The sequence below is a fragment of the Carassius gibelio genome, chromosome B1 (genome assembly GCF_023724105.1).
Source record: "Carassius gibelio isolate Cgi1373 ecotype wild population from Czech Republic chromosome B1, carGib1.2-hapl.c, whole genome shotgun sequence".
Taxonomy (NCBI): domain Eukaryota; kingdom Metazoa; phylum Chordata; class Actinopteri; order Cypriniformes; family Cyprinidae; genus Carassius; species Carassius gibelio.
This window is the reverse complement of record NC_068396.1, coordinates 2,075,950-2,096,788: the sequence shown is the minus strand read 5'-3', so window position 1 is coordinate 2,096,788 and position 20,839 is coordinate 2,075,950. Positions and strand designations below refer to the sequence as shown.

Sequence of the window (20,839 nt, the reverse complement as noted above, 5' to 3'; positions counted from 1 at the left end):
AATGTTTTGTGTAATGTTGTAAAAGTTTATACATTGTACGTCTATTTGAACTGATAACAAGTCTTCTGTTAATAAAATCCTGTCTTGATTTTACCACTTTCAATCCAGTTAGATATTTGTATACGCATACATGTTTTAACTGATAAAGCATGCTAGAAGTGAAGATTGACTAAAATAAATGACAGGTTAAAGTAATTAGAAAAGTAAATTAAGTGTGAATAGCTAAATATAATAAAATAAATCAAACCAAACAACATTTTTCCTGTGGCTTAGAGATGATTGTTTAGAAGGAAATGTGTGTATCCTAATTTCAAAGTAAAAAATGCTGGTCTAATGTTAAAAACAGCTAGAATGTTTTTGCCAATTAAGAAATCATGTCGATTTATTAAAAACATCACTTTGTTTAATTATTTTAACATACATTTAAATCTATCTTTGTGGCCTCTGGTGTTAGGGATAGGGTGACCACCCGTCCCGCGTAGTGCGTGCGCGCACAGCGTTTGAAGCCCAATTCATGCGTCCCACAAATTGAGACTGTGTCACGCATAATCAATGCTTGCTCAAAAAAAGTTGGTCGCTCTATATCCAGAGTCACCAACCCGTCGATCGTGGTCGACAAGTCGGTCTTGGAAGCATTTTAAGTCGATCTCGAAGATTTTTCAAAATCTGAGAAAAAAGGTGCGAGCCTCCGGTGCGAGTTGGGAGGTGCGAGCCTCGGCTGACTGCGCGCGCACCTCCCGAAACATGACGAGACATTTATACTTGACGCAACTGTTTTAGACTGAAAACCAGACCATACAACTGATTTAGACGCGGATGCCGGTGTGATGGGATGTACTAATATCCATCTGCTTGGGCATGATTGTTTAAGGCCTGTAATTGATTGATTATTGAGGTAATAGCTCAATAGTTTTTTCGCTGAAAAACCTAAACCGTTCGGTTCACCACACAGAACTCTTCTTGTTTTTGTTGTTTGCACTTCCTGTTTCTGTTTCCCTCTGTTGCCTGGCCCTGCGTCCCTCCCCCTAGTCCTCTGCCAGTCCACCTCCCTCCTGGTCTCTGTGTTCCTTGGTCTGTTCTTGTGTTCGGGTGGAGCATCTGGTAGCTGCTCCGTAGAGGAGGGGGTAATGTCACGCTGTCGGTTCTGTGTTTCCCTGGGTATCTACTAGTGGTCTCACTTCCCCATAGGCACCTCACCGCAGGCACTACAATTCCCACAAGGCCTTGCCCCTTCATCACAGTAATTGCACTCCTGTTAATTGCACTCAGGTGTCTTCACTTCATAGTCGTTATCCTGCCTATTTTAACTGGTCTTTTTCTGTTTGTGTCATGGAGTCCTTACTTTCCATCACCCAGTTTCCTCGCGTTCCTAGTTTCGAGTTCCTGTTCCTGTTTGTTTGTTTGTTTGTTTTGGATTGATTTTTGGTTTTGACCCCTGCTTGTTGGATTCTGATTTTGGATTACCCATTAAAATCACACTGCTTTTGGATCTCTCGTCTCCTGTGTTCCTGTGTTCCCGATCGTTACAGTGACTTGTTGAATAGTGATGGCCGATTCGTGAACGAATCGTTCAATTTAACCGGTTCTTCTTAGTGAACCGGTTGAACCAGTTCACCAAATCGAACTGAATCGTTTGAAACGGTTCACGTCTCCAATAAGCATAAATCCACAAATTACTTAAGCTGTTAACTTTTTTAACATGACTGACACTCCCTCTGAGTCAGAATAAACCAATATCCCGGGGTAATCCATTTACTCAAACAGTACACTGAATGAAATGCTGTGAAGACCGAACTGAAGATGAACACCGAGCCGAGCCAGATAATGAACGAACACGCCCACTGCTGGAGCAGTTCTCGTTCTCGAGTCAAGAACCGGTTGCTTCGGTGTTCGGATCACCAGTACACTCAACCGAGAATCGTTTCTGTCGGACGCGTCCGATTTGAGAACCGATGAGCTGATTCTCGTTCTCGAGTCAAGAACCGGTTGCTTCGGTTTTCGGATCACCAGTACACTCAACCGAGAATCGTTTCTGTCGGACGCGTCCGAATTGAGAACCGATGAACTGATGATATTGCGCATGCGTGTAATTTTGTAAGTATTTTGTTAAACATCGGAAAGTGTGATAAAATAACTATATTTTATTTTGATTTTTTTTATTATTATTTTTTTTAGATTAATGTTTCCAATCTGTATATTGTATATAATGTATAGGCCAAATGGGTTTTCAGGGAAGTTGGACAATAATTAAGACTCTAAAGACTCTTATGTTTAATAGGAATAAGGGATGATTTATGAGATATCTGTACTGTATTTATAGTTAATGATGACATTCACAAATTGAGTTTGTAGTAAACAGAACATGAACACGAGTAGAGCAGCTGATGACACTGAACTGCAGCACGTGCCGGTTAGAGCGATTCTCGTTCACGAGTCAAGAACCGGTTGCATCGGTTTTCGGATCATCAGTACACTCAACCGAGAATCGTTTCTGTCGGACGCGTCCGAATTGAGAACCGATGAACTGATGATACTGCGCATGCGCGATTCAGCGTGAAGCCAACTGAAGGGATTCTTTTGGTGATTGATTCTGATTCTGTACTAGTAATATTATGAGCGCGGGTATTTCGAGGGCTTGGATGAAGGGCAATCTGGCGAAACGTAAGTTCATTTAATAACAAATACATCGCAATGGATTATGTTTAGTAAGTGGATCATGGTTTCTGCACTGATGACACCTAATTTATTTACTTTATATCTTCAAGACTTAAATCCTCATATGCACATTATTGCTGTTACTGTATTTAGGTGTTGTTGCAAAACTCAAATGTAAACTTTTCATGATTATGAGGTTTTAACTGACTAAAGTTATGATTCCTGACTTTATATATTTGAATGTTTGATAGACGTGACGCCATTACGTCATCGCCAATGACGTCATTACGTCGAGCGTGAAAGAACCGATGAACCGGTTTTTTCAACCGGTTTATTGAATCGAACCGTCCGAAAGAACCGGTTCGCGGAAAAGAATCGAACTTCCCATCACTATTGTTGAATATAGTGTACGAATACGATCTTCTCGTAGGTGAAAGAGTTGAATGAACTGATACATCTCGTTCGTGAATTAAATGAATGAGAGTATACAGGGTCAGTCGGCCAAGCATGTAAATCTCGATAAGCAATCAGCAGATAAAGCGCATTTATAGGTGCACGTAAGCTTGTTTTCATATTTGGAATACAGAACATAACTCCACGTTTAATCCCCGATAAAACCTTGTGCTTTGTTAATCTGAACAATTTATTTAGACTATTATTTAATGCGATCATGCACACACTTTAATAAAGGCAAATCAGTTTTTGTCACAAGTAAATACGTTCGTTGACTTAAGACATAACACATAAGACACTCTTTTTCACCAACTGCTGGCGTATGTGTGTAATATGAAGAAATGGTCACTGAATGAATCAGTGAATGAATCATTTTGGTGAACGAACTGAAAATCAATTAATCTCTTGAAAGAATCAAAATTTCCACCACTGAATTCCATGCAACATAAATGGATTTTTTAAATTTTGTTTTTAGTGACCTGCCCCAACCCACCCCGCAATAATGTGCCAATTTCTTAACCCACCCGAAGTTACTCTCCACTTTAGATGATTAGATTGTTTTCATGATTATTAGCGCTTTAATTATAACACTGTTATTATTATTATTATTATTATCACACAAAGAACTCCACTGTGGCAATACCATGGTATAGTGATGGCTTTGCATGCTTCTTTAATGGGTAATTAAGTTATTCTCTACTTTAGATGAATAAAATGTATTTGTTATTATTGTTGTTAAATGAACTTATGAACTTAATAAATTAACTTAAATGAACACTTATAAGCAATAGTGATGGTATTAGATTGATAGATAGATATGGGAACAAATCCATTTGTGCTTGATTCATGATTGCGACTAGGGCTGTCGCGGTTAAGAAATTACCACAGCGGTTATTTTGGGTGGCTCAATAGCAATAAGAAAATGGCTTTTTCTAATTTGAAAAAACGAAAGAATTCTTAAGTATGCTATCACATGAACACAATGTAGACCAAAGTGAAAATACGAAGAATAAACAAAATATTACTTAATCAGTTAAGTAGACTATGTGATTTAGACCTGGGTTAGCATGTCCTTGTTGCATGCTAGGAAAACCAACATATTAACCTTATGTGGTTTCAGGGAGGATCGCACGGGGGTAACAATATTCCGTTTTTTAGTGCAGATTTTGTTTCCGTGATATAAATATGATCGCCCCTATATCGAGGATCCAAACAACAAGCCTTTGCCAAAACCTTTTCTAAGGCAGCTGGTTCATACTACCCCTGTAGAACACTACACATTTTTTGCTTTATGTCCGATGTTAAGGTGGTATCCTCGTTTGATGGTTTAAGCATATCTTCTGTCTGAAGTTTCAGGACGGGTTTGACTGAAGACACTATAACGTAGCTCTCTCCAGACAGCAGATCCGTAAACTCAGCCGCGGGTTTCAGTGCTGCATTCACAGACTCAAGGACAGCGATGTCCTGCCAGCTTGGATTTAGATGTTGGTGTCTCCAGTCATCCAAAACTCTTCTCATAGCCAGGATTTGCTCCAAAACCCTTTCCACCATTTTTTGTTTGGTGCCCCATCTCGTATCGCAGTCCTGAAAAGAGTAGCATTGGCCATTAAATCATTGAATTAGCCAAGGACAACATCCAAGTAGGCTACCAAAATAAATTATAGGCTACATTTTAAATTATTAACTCGTTTCAATATATTTTTACTAAACAAAAAATGAATTTAAATAATCCCGACTGTAAAATAATGCATATTAGGCTAAATTTTGCACTGACAGATAGGTCTATATGGATGTTAAATTGAGTTGAAGTTAGCTTAAATGTTTTTTCTTTAATATATCTTACCTTTTGAAATAATTTTTGTTTTAAAATATTTATTTAAAATGAAAAATACACTTAACCCAGCAACAGACAAGTAGGCCTATGCTATTGTAACAGTAGGTTAAATTGTTTCATTTTTATAATTTCATTTTTTTTATTGCATAATAACATGATCGATAAGTTAGCAACGTTTAAATTTTATAACTTACCAGTATGAGGCCATGCTGAGGAATTTGAAATTCTGCTTGTGCTTTCGCTAGATTTCTTCTCCACCGTCTGGTTAAAGTGTTAGTTTGCGTTTGGATGTCTGTGTTTTTCCTAGAACCTCATCCACTCTCCGCACGATCACTCAGCCACGGACACTTACCTTCGGCTCTATTCCCCGCAGTTCCTGTGCCACTCTCTCCTGCTGCCTCACGCCACCAAGACCCGGACTTCCCACCTACACTCCACCTCAGGCCGGATTTCTCACCAACCACCGTCTCCCTGGAGTGTTATCGTCCCATCGTCTTTGTGTATCATTGTTCTACTTGTCTTCATTTCATTAAATCCTGTTAACTCGCATTTGTTTCCGGACTGTCTTTCACCAGCCGTCACAGAACGATCTCACCCAACATGGAAGCAGCGAGCACCAACACCCTCACCGATTTCATGCACCATAGCGTCAAGAGAATGGATCAGCAGCAGGAGAGCATCTCGAACACCGGACGCGCTGTCCAAGCGCTGGTGGCACAGGTGTCCGAGCTCACCCAGCAGATCCATCAGCTCACGTCTCCCACTGCGCCCATCGCCCCGCCTGCGCCGACTGTTCCCCCGGGGATTCCCCAGGACCACTTCCGGCCTGAGCCGCGACTTCCGGCACCGGAGAATTACGCTGGTGAGCCAACTTATTGCAGAACATTTCTTAACAAGTGCTCTATGCATTTTGCTCTGCAGCCCCGCACTTTCGCCTCAGAAGAATCCAAGGTAGCGTTCACGCTCACACTATTATCAGGCAAGGCTGCCTTATGGGGAACGGCGGTGGGGGAGAATCAACATCCGTGCTGTGCCTCGTTCCACCTCCTATCTGAAGAGATGAAGAGAGTTTTCGACCGGGCCGCGACCGGCAGGGAGGCCGCCCATCGCCTCTCGGAACTCCAACAAGGACACTCATCTGTCACTGAATACTCCATCGAGTTCCGGACCCTGGCGGCCGCGTGCCAGTGGAACGAGGCGGCGCAGTGGGATAGATTCCTGCATGGGTTATCCGACCGTGTTCAGCAGGAGATCTACCTCCTCGAGCTGCCTCCTACCCTCAACGAACTCATTGACCTGGCGTTGCGGGTGGAGGCCAGGTTTAATCGCCTGGGCCGTCAACACAGTCCCTCCAGACAACCCTTCTCTTCTGGTAGGGGGCGCTTGAGTCGAGAGAACACGGTCGGTTCAGTCGACGATCACGAGCCCATGCAGGTGGGTCGAGCTCGGCTATCCCGGAGGGAGAGGGAACGGCGGAGGTCCCAAGGACTATGCTTGTACTGTGGAGGCGCTAATCATAACAACTACTCTTGCCCGGTAAAAGAGTCAGCCCGATAGTAAACCTGAGGCTACTATCGGGTGGGATCTCCGCCGAGAAGTCCTCACCCACATCCTCGACCCTCCTTCCGGTGAAACTGCGGTGGAGGAATCAACATCATGAATGCCAAGCTCTTCTGGACTCTGGAGCCGAAGGTAATTTCATTGATTCTTCACTTGCACATCACCTGAACATTCCTGTCCTTCCTGTGTCTCTCCCCATCCATGTCACCGCACTCAACGGCCAGGAACTGCCTCCTGTCACCCATCATACTGAACCCATCACACTCATCACATCCGGCAATCATCAAGAAACTATATCCTTTTTTCTCATGGACTCCCCTGTTGCTCCCATTGTTTTAGGTCACCCCTGGTTGTCCAAACATAATCCACGAGTGGAATGGGGTTCGAACACTATCACATTGTGGAGTGAAAGTTGTCATGAGTCTTGTTTGGTTTCTGCCTGTCCTGTTGTTCCTGTGTCTGTCTTTCAGAAGGAGATCATGGCGTTGCCAAACGTGCCCGTAGAGTATCTGGACCTGAAGGAAGTGTTCAGTAAGTCCCGGGCTGCTTCTCTTCCTCCGCATCGTCCCTACGACTGTGCCATAGACTTAGTGTCAGGTAAATCTCCGCCTAAAGGCAAGTTATACTCTCTTTCTATTCCTGAGAGGGAGGCCATGGAGAAATACATTTCTGATTCCCTTGACTCTGGATTCATCCGTCCTTCCTCATCTTCAGCGGGGGCGGGGTTCTTTTTTGTGGGTAAGAAGGATGGTTCTCTGCGACCTTGTATTGATTACCGGGAGCTGAACAACATTACTATTAAGAATACTTATCCATTACCACTCATGTCTTCAGCTTTCGAGAGGTTGCAGGGAGCATCGGTATTCACAAAATTGGATTTACGTAACGCTTATCATTTGGTCCGCATCAGGAAGGGGGATGAATGGAAAACTGCCTTTAATACCCCTAGAGGGCATTTTGAATATTTGGTTATGCCGTTCGGGCTTTCCAACTCGCCCGGGGTTTTCCAAGCACTCGTAAATGACGTGTTGAGAGATATGGTAGATCAGTTTATATATGTTTACCTGGATGACATACTGATTTTTTCTTCATCTCTCCAGGAACATGTCCAACATGTCAGACGAGTGCTCCAGAGGTTACTAGAGAATGGGCTTTTTGTCAAGGCGGAGAAGTGCGTATTCCATGCACAGTCGGTCCCCTTCCTAGGGTTTATCGTGTCGTCTGAGGGAATACGAATGGACCCTGACAAGGTAAAGGCTGTGATAGATTGGCCATCTCCAGATTCCCGTAAGGCCCTACAGCGATTCCAAGAATGTTAAACCCGATTCTTTGTCACGTCTTTTTGATCCCTCCGCCCGTCCCGTTACTCCCGAGTGTATTTTGCCTGAGAGATTAGTTGTCTCAGCACTCGTATGGGAGGTCGAGTCGAAGGTCAAGACGGCCTTAGAAGGGGTAACGCCTCCGTCCGGTTGCCCACCGAACCGCTTATTTGTGCCGGAGGAGTTAAGGTCCGAAGTTGTCCGGTGGGGTCATTGTTCCAACATGGCTTGTCATCCAGGGATAAGTAGAACTAATGGGTTGGTTAGACAACGATTCTGGTGGCCACGTATGGCTCGCGACGTCCGCGATTTTGTTTTGGCTTGCTCAGTGTGTGCCAGTGGTAAGTCATCTAACCGACCTCCTGATGGGCTCCTTCAACCGCTGTCTGTCCCTTCGAGACCCTGGTCACATATCGCTCTAGATTGTTACCGCCCTCCCGCCCTCTAATGGCATGACAGTCGTTTTGACTGTAGTGGACCGGTTCTCGAAGGCGGCACATTTCATTCCCTTGCCCAAATTACCTACAGCCAAGGAGACAGCGGTTACTGTGTTAGATCACGTCTTTCGGCTTCATGGCCTCCCGGTAGACGTGGTCTCAGACAGGGGATCCCAGTTTATATCCAAATTTTGGAGAGAATTTTGCAAGTTATTAGGAGCGTCAGTTAGCTTGTCGTCGGGTTATCATCCCCAAAGCAACGGACAGTCTGAGTGAGCCAACCAAGATTTAGAGAGGACGTTGAGATGTTTGGTCTCCAAGAATCCTTCTTCCTGGAGTCAACAACTCTCTATGGTGGAGTACGCCCACAATTCGTTGCCAGTGTCTGCTACGGGCCTCTCTCCGTTCCAGTGTAGTGTAGGGTACCAGCCACCAGCATTTCCCAGTCTGGAATCTGAAGTCACGGTCCCCTCCGCTCACGCGTTTGTCCAGAGGTGCCACCGCACCTGGACCAGAGCCCGTGAGACTCTGCTCCGGGTGAGGGAGCGCACTAAGGCCAAGGCCGATCGCCACCGGTCAAAGCCTCCCGTCTACGTCGTGGGTCAAAAAGTGTGGCTTTCTACCAGTAACATTCCATTGCGATCCGTTTCTAACAAATTAGCTCCCAAATTTATCGGCCCGTTCACTATCACCAAGATCATTAGTCCGGTGACAGTCCGCCTCAAACTACCTCCTGTGTACAAGAGGATACACCCCGCCTTTCATGTGTCCAAAATTAAACCCGTGTTTTATGCACGTATTAATCCGCCTACTCCGGTTCCCCCGCCGCCGCGTCTCGTAGAAGGGGAACCAGCATATTCGGTTAATCGTATTCTGGACTCGAGACGGAGGGGACGAGGATTCCAGTATCTGGTGGACTGGGAAGGTTACGGTCCGGAGGAGAGGAGTTGGGTACCTGCTAGGGACATATTGGATCACTCCCTTATTGATGAATTCAATCAGCAGGTAGGCCCTTCTGGGAACTCCAGGAGGAGTTCTTAGAGGGGGGGGTACTGTCACGGTTGGTAAACCGTGATCTCGGGTTGTTTACACTTTGTGGTGAATTCTGTGTGTTCTGCGTTTGCACTGATTAGTTGTGGGCGTCTCCGTTAATTGTATCAGCAACAGCTGCCACTCATTACTCATCTCCTATATATATGGCTTGTCTCACGTCTTGTGTTTGTGAGATCGTTGTTTCATGTCGTTGTGTTACCACCGTCTGGTTAAAGTGTTTTAAAGTTTGCGTTTGGATGTCTGTGTTTTTCCTAGAACCTCATCCACTCTCCGCACGATCACTCAGCCACGGACACTTACCTTCGGCTCTATTCCCCGCAGTTCCTGTGCCACTCTCTCCTGCTGCCTCACGCCACCAAGACCCGGACTTCCCACCTACACTCCACCTCAGGCCGGATTTCTCACCAACCACCGTCTCCCTGGAGTGTTATCGTCCCATCGTCTTTGTGTATCATTGTTCTACTTGTCTTCATTTCATTAAATCCTGTTAACTCGCATTTGTTTCCGGACTGTCTTTCACCAGCCGTCACAAACCAGCTCTGAGAAAACGTACTGACCAATGTGTGACACAGGCCCATTGCTCTTGCTGTGCGATCCTTTACGCTTGCCATTGCATTTGTAACGGCCAAATGTAAATTGTGACCAAAGCAGTTCAACCACGGCCAGTTTTTTTTTCTTTTTGACTGCTGCAACGATGTTGGCCCCGTTGTCTGTAGTGATACAGGCCAGCTTATTTTCATCCAAGGACCACTCTTCAAATGCGTGCCGGAGAGCATCCGAATTATTGTCGGACGTGTGGTTATCGGGCATAAACACTGTTTCAAGACAACGTGATTTCAGAATCCATTCCACGCTGAGATAATGAACCGTTAGACTCATATAAGGAGCCATATTGACACTTGACCACATATTGGTTGTGGCACAAAAGTAATCGACATTCATAAGCTCGCTCTTGATCGATGTCTTTACACTGCTGTATATTTTCGGCACAGCAGTTTCTGAAAAATATGTTTTGCCCGGCAACTCGTACTGCTTAGCAAACTTTTGAAGCATTGACTTAAATGCAGATTTCACAAAGGCTTCAGCTACTCCTAACTTTCGGCCTGTACCGGTCTCAGCTGTTCTTTTTGATGTTGCTCCACTACCTGATGCTTGAGGGGGCAGCTGGGTTTCAATAGCTGGATGACAGTTAGTGAGATGACACCTCAAATTAGATGTATTGCCTCGTGTCACAGGAACCTTTTTGCCGCCATCGGATCCAACTCACCACCAGGTGGTGATCAGTTGACAGCTCCGCCCCTCTATTTACCCAAGTGTCCAAGACATACTGCCGGAGGTCAGAGTAAACGACCACAAAGTCGATCATGACAGTGAGAGACCTATCCCCAACCCAAAGGCGCAGGGAAGCAACCCTTTTGTTCAAAGGGGTAAACTCCAACACATGGCGACTTAGCTGGGGAGCTATGAGCAACCCCACACCAGCCTGCCGCCTCTCGGCACGGGCAACTCCAGAGTAGTAGGGAGTCCAGCCTCTCTCAAGGGGGGTGGTTTCAGAACCCAAGCTGTGCGTGGAGGTGAGCCCGACTATCTCAAGTTGGTACCTCTCAACCTCCCGCACAAGCTCAGGCTCCTTCCCCGCCAGTGAGGTGACATTCCACGTCCCCAAGTTTCCGTGTCCAGAGATCAGGTCGTTGGGGCCCCTGACTTTGACCGCTGCCTGATCCACATTGCACCAGCCCCTTATGGTTCCTCCCGCAGATGGTGGATCCACGATAGGTCGGCCCCATGTTGCTTTTTAGGGCTAAACCCGACCGGGCCCCATTAGGGGAGCCCCGACCACCAGGCGCTCGCATTTGAGCCCCCACCCCGGGCCTGGCTCCAGGGTGGGGCCCCGGCTGCGCCATGTCGGGCAACGTCAGGGTCCTTGTTTTACAATTTTTCATAAAAGGCTATTGAACCACTATTAGTCTGACTCGTCACCTAGGACCTGTTTGCCTTGGGAGACCCTACCGGGGGCATATAGCCCCGGAGAACATAGCTCCTAGAATCATTCGGGTACAATATGAAACTTAGCAACAAGTAAACTTACTTAAAATGGTTTAATAATAAGTTTCATATATTTTTTATTTTTTTAACTACTGACATTTTAAAATGTATGAATATTAAATGTATTTTTACATTTAAATATGTTAAATATGATTAAATAATAAATATATTATTTTTAATTTATTTAAATTAACTGAACATTTAGTGAAAACTAAAATTATTTAATGATTATTTTAACGTTTTAATTCATGTTTCTAATTATTTTAATTTAGCAAAAACTTATTACTATAATATTTAGTGAAAATCAAAATTTAAAATAATTTTAACATATTTTTAATTAATGTTTTCTAATGAACACAATTTAGCAAAAAAAGAAAATTATAAAAAAATGCTCAAATGTAATTTTAATTATATGAATGTAGTGCAAATTAAATAAACAATATACAGCATTAGTTTCATTAGTGTGTATATTAGTAAGTGTTGTCTTCCACCTGCAGGGGCAAAGGTGACGTCCACAGATCTGCCGGATGTTTTGGGGAATCTGAGACACAACGTGAACCGTAACACCAGAGGACTGTGCAGACACGAGCCGCTTGTGACCGAGCTCTGCTGGGGGCAACAGCTGGACGAGCGATTCCCACGCCACACCTGCCACTACGACTACATCATAGCCGCAGACGTGGTGTACGCACATCCACACCTGCAGCAGCTTCGTGGACACATTTGAGAAGCACTTTCACCTGGAGGACCTTTATAACCTGCCCAGCCTGCGGATAAAGCTGTCCCGAGCACAAAAACGACACAATATATTACAGGGTGGGTTAGGATAGGTTAATTAATTAACCACAATTTATTTCACGATTCCAGAAGTTTCAAGAACTGCTGACGTCGAAAATAAAAACTAAAGTTACTGAGATAAATATGATTTCAGTGTCTCAGAAATGGGTTCTGCACTGAATGGGTGCCGTCAGAATGAGAGTCTGATAAAAACATCACAATAATCCACAGCACTCCAGTCCATCAGTGAACATCTGGAGAAGACAAAAGATGAAACTAATCCAGAATTAAGATGCTTTTAATGTCCATAATCCATAATAACGCTTCCTCCAGTGAAAAAGTGTTCTGGTCTGAATCAGGTGAGAAATCTGCACAGATCAAGCAGCGTTTAAACAGCTTTAAACAAATCTGTGTCTGGATTTTGATGTGAGAGACAACAAGTCAAGTCAAGTCAAGTTACCTTTATTTATATAGCGCTTTAAAAAAAATACATTGCTTTAAAGCAACTGAACAACATTCATTAGGAAAACAATGTTAGGTAGGTTATTCCAGAGTTTAGGCGCCAAATAGGAAAAGGATCTGCCGCCCGCAGTTGATTTTTATATTCTAGGTATTATCAAATTGCCTGAGTTTTGAGAACGTAGCGGACGTAGAGGTGTATAATGTAAAAGGAGCTCATTCAAATACTGAGGTGCTAAACCATTCAGGGCTTTATAAGTAATAAGCAATATTTTAAAATCTATACGATGTTTGATAGGGAGCCAGTGCAGTGTGGACAGGACCGGGCTAATATGGTCATACTTCCTGAACTCTTGCTGCTGCATTTTGGACTAGCTGTAGTTTGTTTACTAAGCGTGCAGAACAACCACCCAATAAAGCATTACAATAATCTAACCTTGAAGTCATAAATGCATGGATTAACATTTCTGCATTTGACATTGAGAGCATAGTCCGTAATTTAGATATATTTTTGAGATGGAAAAATGCAGTTTTACAAATGCTAGAAACGTGGCTTTCTAAGGAAAGATTGCGATCAAATAGCACACCTAGGTTCCTAACTGATGACGAAGAATTGACAGAGCAACCATCAAGTCTTAGACAGTGTTCTAGGTTATTACAAGCAGAGTTTTTAGGTCCTATAATTAACACCTCTGTTTTTTCAGAATTTAGCACTAAGAAATTACTCGTCATCCAGTTTTTTGTATCGACTATGCATTCCATTAGTTTTTCAAATTGGTGTGTTTCACCGGGCCACGAAGAATTATAGAGCTGAGTATCATCAGCATAACAGTGAAAGCTAACACCATGTTTCCTGATGATATCTCCCAAGGGTAACATATAAAGCATGAAGAGTAGCGGCCCTAGTACTGAGCCTTGAGGTACTCCATACTGCACTTGTGATCGATGTGATACATCTTCATTCACTGCTACGAACTGATGGCGGTCATATAAGTACGATTTAAACCATGCTAATGCACTTCCATTAATGCCAGCAAAGTGTTCAAGTCTATGCAAAAGAATGTCGTGGTCAATTGTGTCAAACTCAGCACTAAGATCCAATAAAACTAATAAAGAGATACACCCACGATCAGATGACAAAAGCAGATTATTTGTAACTCTAAGGAGAGCAGTTTCAGTACTATGATACGGTCTAAATCCTGACTGGAAGTCCTCACATATTAGAGCCCTGCACGGGCCTCAAATCTAGGCCCGAGCCCGGCCCTGGCCCGAGACGCTCAGGCCCTAGCCCGACCCGCGTCCGACAGCTCATCAGAATTATCAGCCCGAGTCCGACACGAGCCCGTGTTTTTATTTTTTTATTTTTTTTACACCCTATTTGCAACAATTAAAAAATGGGTCGGTTTTGTGTTATGTTTCTTTTAATTTCTTTATCAAGTTAATTTCGAAAAATGTTTGGAGCATTTTTTTTAAAATGACGATTAACATTAAACAGCCGAGCAGACAGCGAATAGCCTAAAACATATTTAATCAATTAAGCCTCTCAAATTATCGCTAATACTTTACTTGGCTACAATAAAAACTCATATAATAAAACACGTCAAGCATATCACACAGACAGTTAGTTTGATAAATGTTTATAAATGTTAAAAAAAAAAAACATTGAAATACTGAGGCAGGCTCGCAACAGCGCTAGCAAACGAAATGAGAAATAAGTGGTTTTCAACCTGTGGTCCGTGGTATTGCAGGTGGGCCGCCAATTATTTTCTGTTCATTTCCAGTCCATTCTAGGGCTGTGCGATTAAAAGAAAACGTCCTAAAATCACGATTTGAGCGTGCGCATATGCCTAACTCCAGGTTCACACACTGTCTGTGATGCGCCTTTTTTCTGAGCCAATGTTGACGGATCAGAGCGTTCTCACTGCGGTAAAAGGCTAGAAATAAAAACGTGCGAAAATAATTCATGTCTAACACATGAGCATAGAGTGAATTTGTTAGTGAACAGGATGCAGTTTAAGTGAGAGGAGACACGTTTTAAGTGTGCACACTCTCTCCTCGCAAAGCAGCGTGTATCTGAGCAAGCACGACCGGTTTTGTGACAGAGCAAAGGAAATCTGCTGCGAACAGAGAGATTCGCACTCGTGCATTATTTTAATGTGCTTTCGCGTTATATTTATGCGCTCTCACTGCTGACCGCATACACATACTTTATACACACTGTAAACACCTGTTACAATTAATGAGCTCTATGAACAATGCATGGCAAAAAAGAAAAAAAGTCCCTGTATACAGGATTTTTTTATTTTTATTTTTTTTTTTGCCACAAGTCTATACATTTGTTTACATCTTCACTATAGTGATAATTTTGACTTATGTCTGTTCTAGAAATGTTACAACTTTTTGATAAAGCTCTGATTGGTTTTCTTTTGGAAATATGTTTCAAATTAATCCTGAATGCTTTTATGACTGTAAAAGCACAATTGCAAAATTGATCAAAATAATCGCGATAGTTTTTTTTTTTTTTTTTGTCCATATCGCACAGACCTAGTTTATTCAATAAATATAGTTTAAAATCTAGCTTCTGAGTACTAAGTTATTAACCCAACAATAGCGGGGTCAGTTAATTTTTTTGAAGTGGGCCGCGCAAACATATGTGTTTGGTTGTGTGGGCCGCGAGTTGAAAAAGGTTGGGAACCACTGGCCTACAATCTAAACAAATTAAATTAATTAAAAACAAACTTGCATGTTACCTTACCTCAAAGATGCACCACATAACATGTCCATTCTTTTTTCCATTAGTTTCCAACAGTTAAACGAAAATAAAGTCCAGTCAAATGAAAAGTTAGAACAGTTTCTTACAGAGCATCGTCTAGAAAAAGAATAGCCTCCAGAGTGGAAGGTTATTCACGTTCGCTGCTGCTGCTGATGGGACACTAAACACAGAGCGAGCCAGTCTTGACAGTTGCGGTAGCAGGGTCTTGTGCTGTTTACATTTACATTACTTTAGAGGCCTATAATAGCTACTACTACAATAAGTGGATATAACTGAAGTATAATCGTGGGTCGCGCTGACGAAAAAGCGTGAGACTGTCATGTCAGTATGTCAGTTTAATTATAACGGGTTGAATTATCAGATTATGAAAGTTATGAGGTTATGAAATGTCTTATGTCTTTCTATGTTTGTTTTTCTATCATCGACGTCAACTTCTCATTTTTTTATTTAATGTCTAAAAATATAAATAGAAGGATAACCCAAAAAAGGCCCGAGGCCCGGCCCGCATGTGAGCTATAACGTGAAAATTGGCCCGCAGCCCGGCCCTAGGGGCATAAATAAGTTGGGCCCGTCGTGCTCGGGCTGAAATGCAGGGCTTTATCACATATACCATCTTTCTCTAAGAAGGAATATAATTGTGAGGATACCACCTTTTCTAGTATCTTGGACAGAAAAGGGAGATTCGAGATTGGTCTATAATTAAAAAGTTCTCTGGGGTCAAGTTGTGGTTTTTCGATTAGAGGCTTAATAACAGCCAGTTTGAAGGTTTTGGGGACATATCGTAATGACAATGAGGAATTAATAATAGTCAGAAGAGGATCTATGACTTCTGGAAGCACCTCTTTTAGGAGCTTAGATGGTATAGGGTCTAACATACATGTTGTTGGTTTAGATGATTTAACAAGTTTATACAATTCTTCCTCTCCTATAGTAGAGAATGAGTGGAACTGTTCCTCAGGGGGTCTATAGTGCACTGTCTGATGTGATACTGTAGCTGACGGCTGAATTGTTGCACTTTTATCTCTAATAGTATCGATTTTAGAAGTAAAGTAGTTCATAAAGTCATTACTGCTGTGGTGTTAGGAAATGTCAACACTTGAATGTTTAACCACTGTATTGAATAAATACCTGGGATTATGGGACTCTAAAAAAGAAGAAAAGTAATCGGATCTAGCAGTTTTTAATGCTTTTCTGTAGGATAGTTTACTTTCCTGCCAAGCAATACGAAATACCTCTAGTTTTGTTTTCCTCCAGCTGCGCTCCATTTTTCGGGCTGCTCTCTTTTGGGTGCGAGTATGCTCATTATACCATGGTGTCAAACTGTTTTCCTTAACCTTTCTTAAGCGTAAAGGAGCAACTGTATTTAAAGTGCTAGAAAAGAGAGAGTCCATAGTTTCTGTTACATCATCAAGTTGTTCTGAGGTTTTGGATATGCTAAGGAATTTGGATACATCAGGAGGATAACTTAAAAAGCAGTCTTTTGTGGTAGAAGTGATGGTTTTACCATACTTGTAACAAGTAGAATTTACAATTTTGGCAATATGCTATCCACTTTCTGCTGTAAATGTTGAAATTTCTCACCTGTGAGACAAATAAAGGTTGATCTAATCTAATCTAATCTAATATGAAGTTTGCCCAAAACTAAATAATGATCTGAGATATCATCACTTGGCTGAATAATTTCAACACTATCAACATCAATTCCATGTGACAGTATTAAATCTAGAGTATGATTTCGACAATGAGTAGGTCCTGAAATGTGTTGTCTAACACCAATAGAGTTCAGAATGTCTATAAATGCTGATCCCAATGCATCTTTTTCATTATCGACATGGATATTAAAATCACCAACTATTAAGACTTTATCTGCAGCCAGAACTAACTCGGATGTAAAATCACCAAACTCTTTAATAAAGTCTGTATGGTGTCCTGGTGGCCTGTATACAGTAGCCAGTACAAACATAAAAGGGGATTTATCATTAACATTGGTTTCTCTGGATAATGTTATATGAAGCACCATTACTTCAAACGAGTTATACTTGAAGCCTGCCCTCTGAGAAATCCTGAAAACGTTGTTATAAATTGAAGCAACACCTCCCCCTTTACCTTTTAGACGTGGCTCGTGTTTATAACAGTAATCTTGGGGGGTGGACTCATTTAAAATAATGTAATCACCAGGGCCCGGTTTTTCAAAAGTAATCCAGTAGGATTTTGGATAATGGATTGGATCAAATCTTGAAAATGTGTTTTTCAAAAGAAAAAACGGATTACATAATCGGATTAGATCACGTAATCCAATCTCAGTTTTGATCCGGATCAAACCTTTAGTTTGGGTTTTTTTAGAACTCTTTTGTAGGATTTGGATCACTTTGATCCCAAAAATCTGGATTAAACTGATCCCATCAGAAGGGTGGATTCAGCATGGATTTCATGGCAGAAACGTAATGAAAACTTTAAAAATGTATCAAATAATACTATATTTGATATATAGGGCCCGGTTTTTCAAAAGGTTTAATCCGGATAAAATTGATCCGGATTTAGTAATCCATTTTTTGCGATGCGTGATCACGTAATCCAGCTTACTTTTGGAGCCAGTTTTTTAGAGCAATATCGGATTGGATCAATCTGATCCGGATAGGAACTTTTCAGGATCACCAAATCTGGATAACCAGTGCTGGATAACCAGTGCTCAAACAGGATAGGAAATAACAATGTAGAACTATACATATGTAAAGAGCAACAAGCCAGTGTGGGGTCAATATAAATTATTTTTTATTTGAAAAGAAAACCCACACATTTAAAAAAACTAAAAACAATATTTAGGATATTTATAACAAGTATCAAGTATAGATGTTTTGAAAAAAAAAAAAGACTTAATGTAAAAAAATATTTTCGATTGTGATGAATATATATATATATATATATATATATATATATATATATATATATATATATATATATATATATATATATACTGTGTGTATATATATATATATATATATATATATATATATATATATATATATATATATATATATACATATATATATATATATATATATATATATATATATATCAATTAGTGAAATTAATTAGTAATAAAATTAATTGTTTTTGGTCAATTTTGACAGCTGTTTGGGGGATTATTTTATGAGGCCAAACTCTTTCTACTTTGCTGTAGGCCTATACTGAAAGGCTGAATACGTTAAAGCCTACCTAATCACTGTAGCCTGACGGATGAACAAATAAAATTAAAACCTTATGAATAAATAGGATATCTTGTAAGATACTGCATGATCCAAATATAGTATTATTTGATACATTTTTAAAGTTTTCATTACATGTCTGCCATGAAATCAATGCTGAATCCACCCTTCTGATGGGATCAGTTTAATCCAGATTTTTTTGGATCAAAGTGATCCAAATCCTACAAAAAAGTTCTAAAAAAACCCAAACTAAAGGTTTGATCCAATCCATTATCCAAAATCCTACTGGATTACTTTTGAAAAACCGGGCCCAGGAGATGCTCTTTTTCACTGGAGGAGGTGTTATTACTAACTCTATGTGTTTGAGTTAAAAACATCTTAATGCTGTATTTGTTTCATCTTTTGTCTTCTCCAGATGTTCATTGATGGACTGGAGATTTTATCAGACTCTCATTCTGACGGCACCCATTCACTGCAGAGCATCCATTGATGAGACACTATATATAATGTTACATTTCTACAAACCTGAAGAAGAAACAAACTCATCCTGATCTTGTACCGCCAGAGGGTGAACACATTTAAATTTTTTTGTGAATTATTCCTGTAAGTGTCCATCAATAATACGTAATAATGTGAGAAAGAAGCATCACCGTTGTGATCTGTGGAGAATTTCATGTGTACTTCAAGAACTTGATGATGAAGAATTGTATGATGTCTGTAAGTCAATCATTTGTGAGCACTGAGGTTATTTTGACATGATCATCTTTTTCATTACATTCACTCTCTTAAGTGTTCCATACAGAAATGTAACTTTTACAACTTAAGCATTTTCAATATTTGGAAATAAACGTGAAACATTCTGAGTCAGGTTTCTTTTTCTAAACACAGCTTCTGAAACTCTACAGTGTCTACAGGCTTTTCTAGTTTGGAGCTTCTAGAAGAAAGCAGAACTGATTTCCAAGTTAAGAAGAAGCAGATGTGTCTATGACTAACGGCACGTAGCAGTAATGGATCACAAACATGTTTTGGTTCTTCTGAGGGGAGCAGCCTATTTGGACCATGTATGCATGTCTGATGATGATTCACGGAGATATTTGATCCTGGGATCAAGTGCTGGAGTCTGGCAGGGCCATTACATGATGAAAACACACGTACACCACATATAGTCCACATAAACACACCCCCGCAGAAGAGAGATTTAGAAAACATCCCAATGCAGGACAGCCAATCATTTCAACATAATCTCTTCATGCATGCATCTGCCAAAATCATGAGATCAGGCCCTACATGGTAAAGGATGTTCAACCGCCCCCACACAACAAATTGGAGAGATTTAGGCCGATGACCTCATGTGTCCTCCAGAGATATAATGAGTGTTATACTGGGTTTCCCTTCTGTGGAATCCATTTAGTGCATACCAGCTGCCTAGACTCATAGAAACCAACAGGAATGGAATAAATGGGCAACATATAGGTGAATGCAACATATTCAGATTACACTGCACCACACCTCAATAAAAATTATATACATTTTTTAGTCTTTTTTTATTTACGTGGTGTGCTTTTTGTTTACCCTGCAAGGCACTGCAATAAATAACATTATGCATAAATTATTACATTTAAAAACATTTTCATTTATCAGTATTTTATTGTATTAAACTGCTTTCGAAAAGACCAATTTTCTTAAAGAAAAAACAGATTTTTTTTTTTACATTTCGTTTAACCTTACAAACAGTGTAATAATTGATTATAAAGCTTATTGGGGGGAGGGCTGCTTTTCTTAAAGAAAAATATCAATTATTGAATTTTCTACCTTGTGTGCAAAACCAGTGCAATAAACAGCATATTATGCATAAAGCCTTACATTTAAATACATTTTCATTGCACTCTGTGCATTTGGTTTACCCTCAAAAGCAGTGCAATAAACAGCATATTACCTACAAAGCCACAAATATTTTTTTACATTGCACTTATTGGGAGAGGACCAATTATCTTAAAGTAAATTTTATATTGCATGCATTTTTATTTACCGTACCTTATTTTTTTATTAGACTGACTTACTAAATCAGTGCAATAAATAGTACAATGATGCATTATTTCATTCTATATTTTATTGCATATTAACACTAATTGGTAAAGGGACAATTTTTTTTTTTTTTTTTTTTTTTTTAAGAAAACCCAAGATTATTATGTTTTTGATTTTGGAGGGAAATATGTTTCAAGCTTGTTCTTGACAAGTTTTGTAAGATTCACCCCAAAGTAAACACT

At 40.9% G+C, this 20,839-nt stretch overlaps 1 protein-coding gene across 1 annotated transcript in view; it reads left to right on the top strand.

Moving 5' to 3' along the window:
- Positions 1–20,839, top strand: part of LOC127948874 (uncharacterized) — a 49,229-nt gene that overhangs the window by 13,742 nt on the left and 14,648 nt on the right. The window lies entirely within an intron of this gene.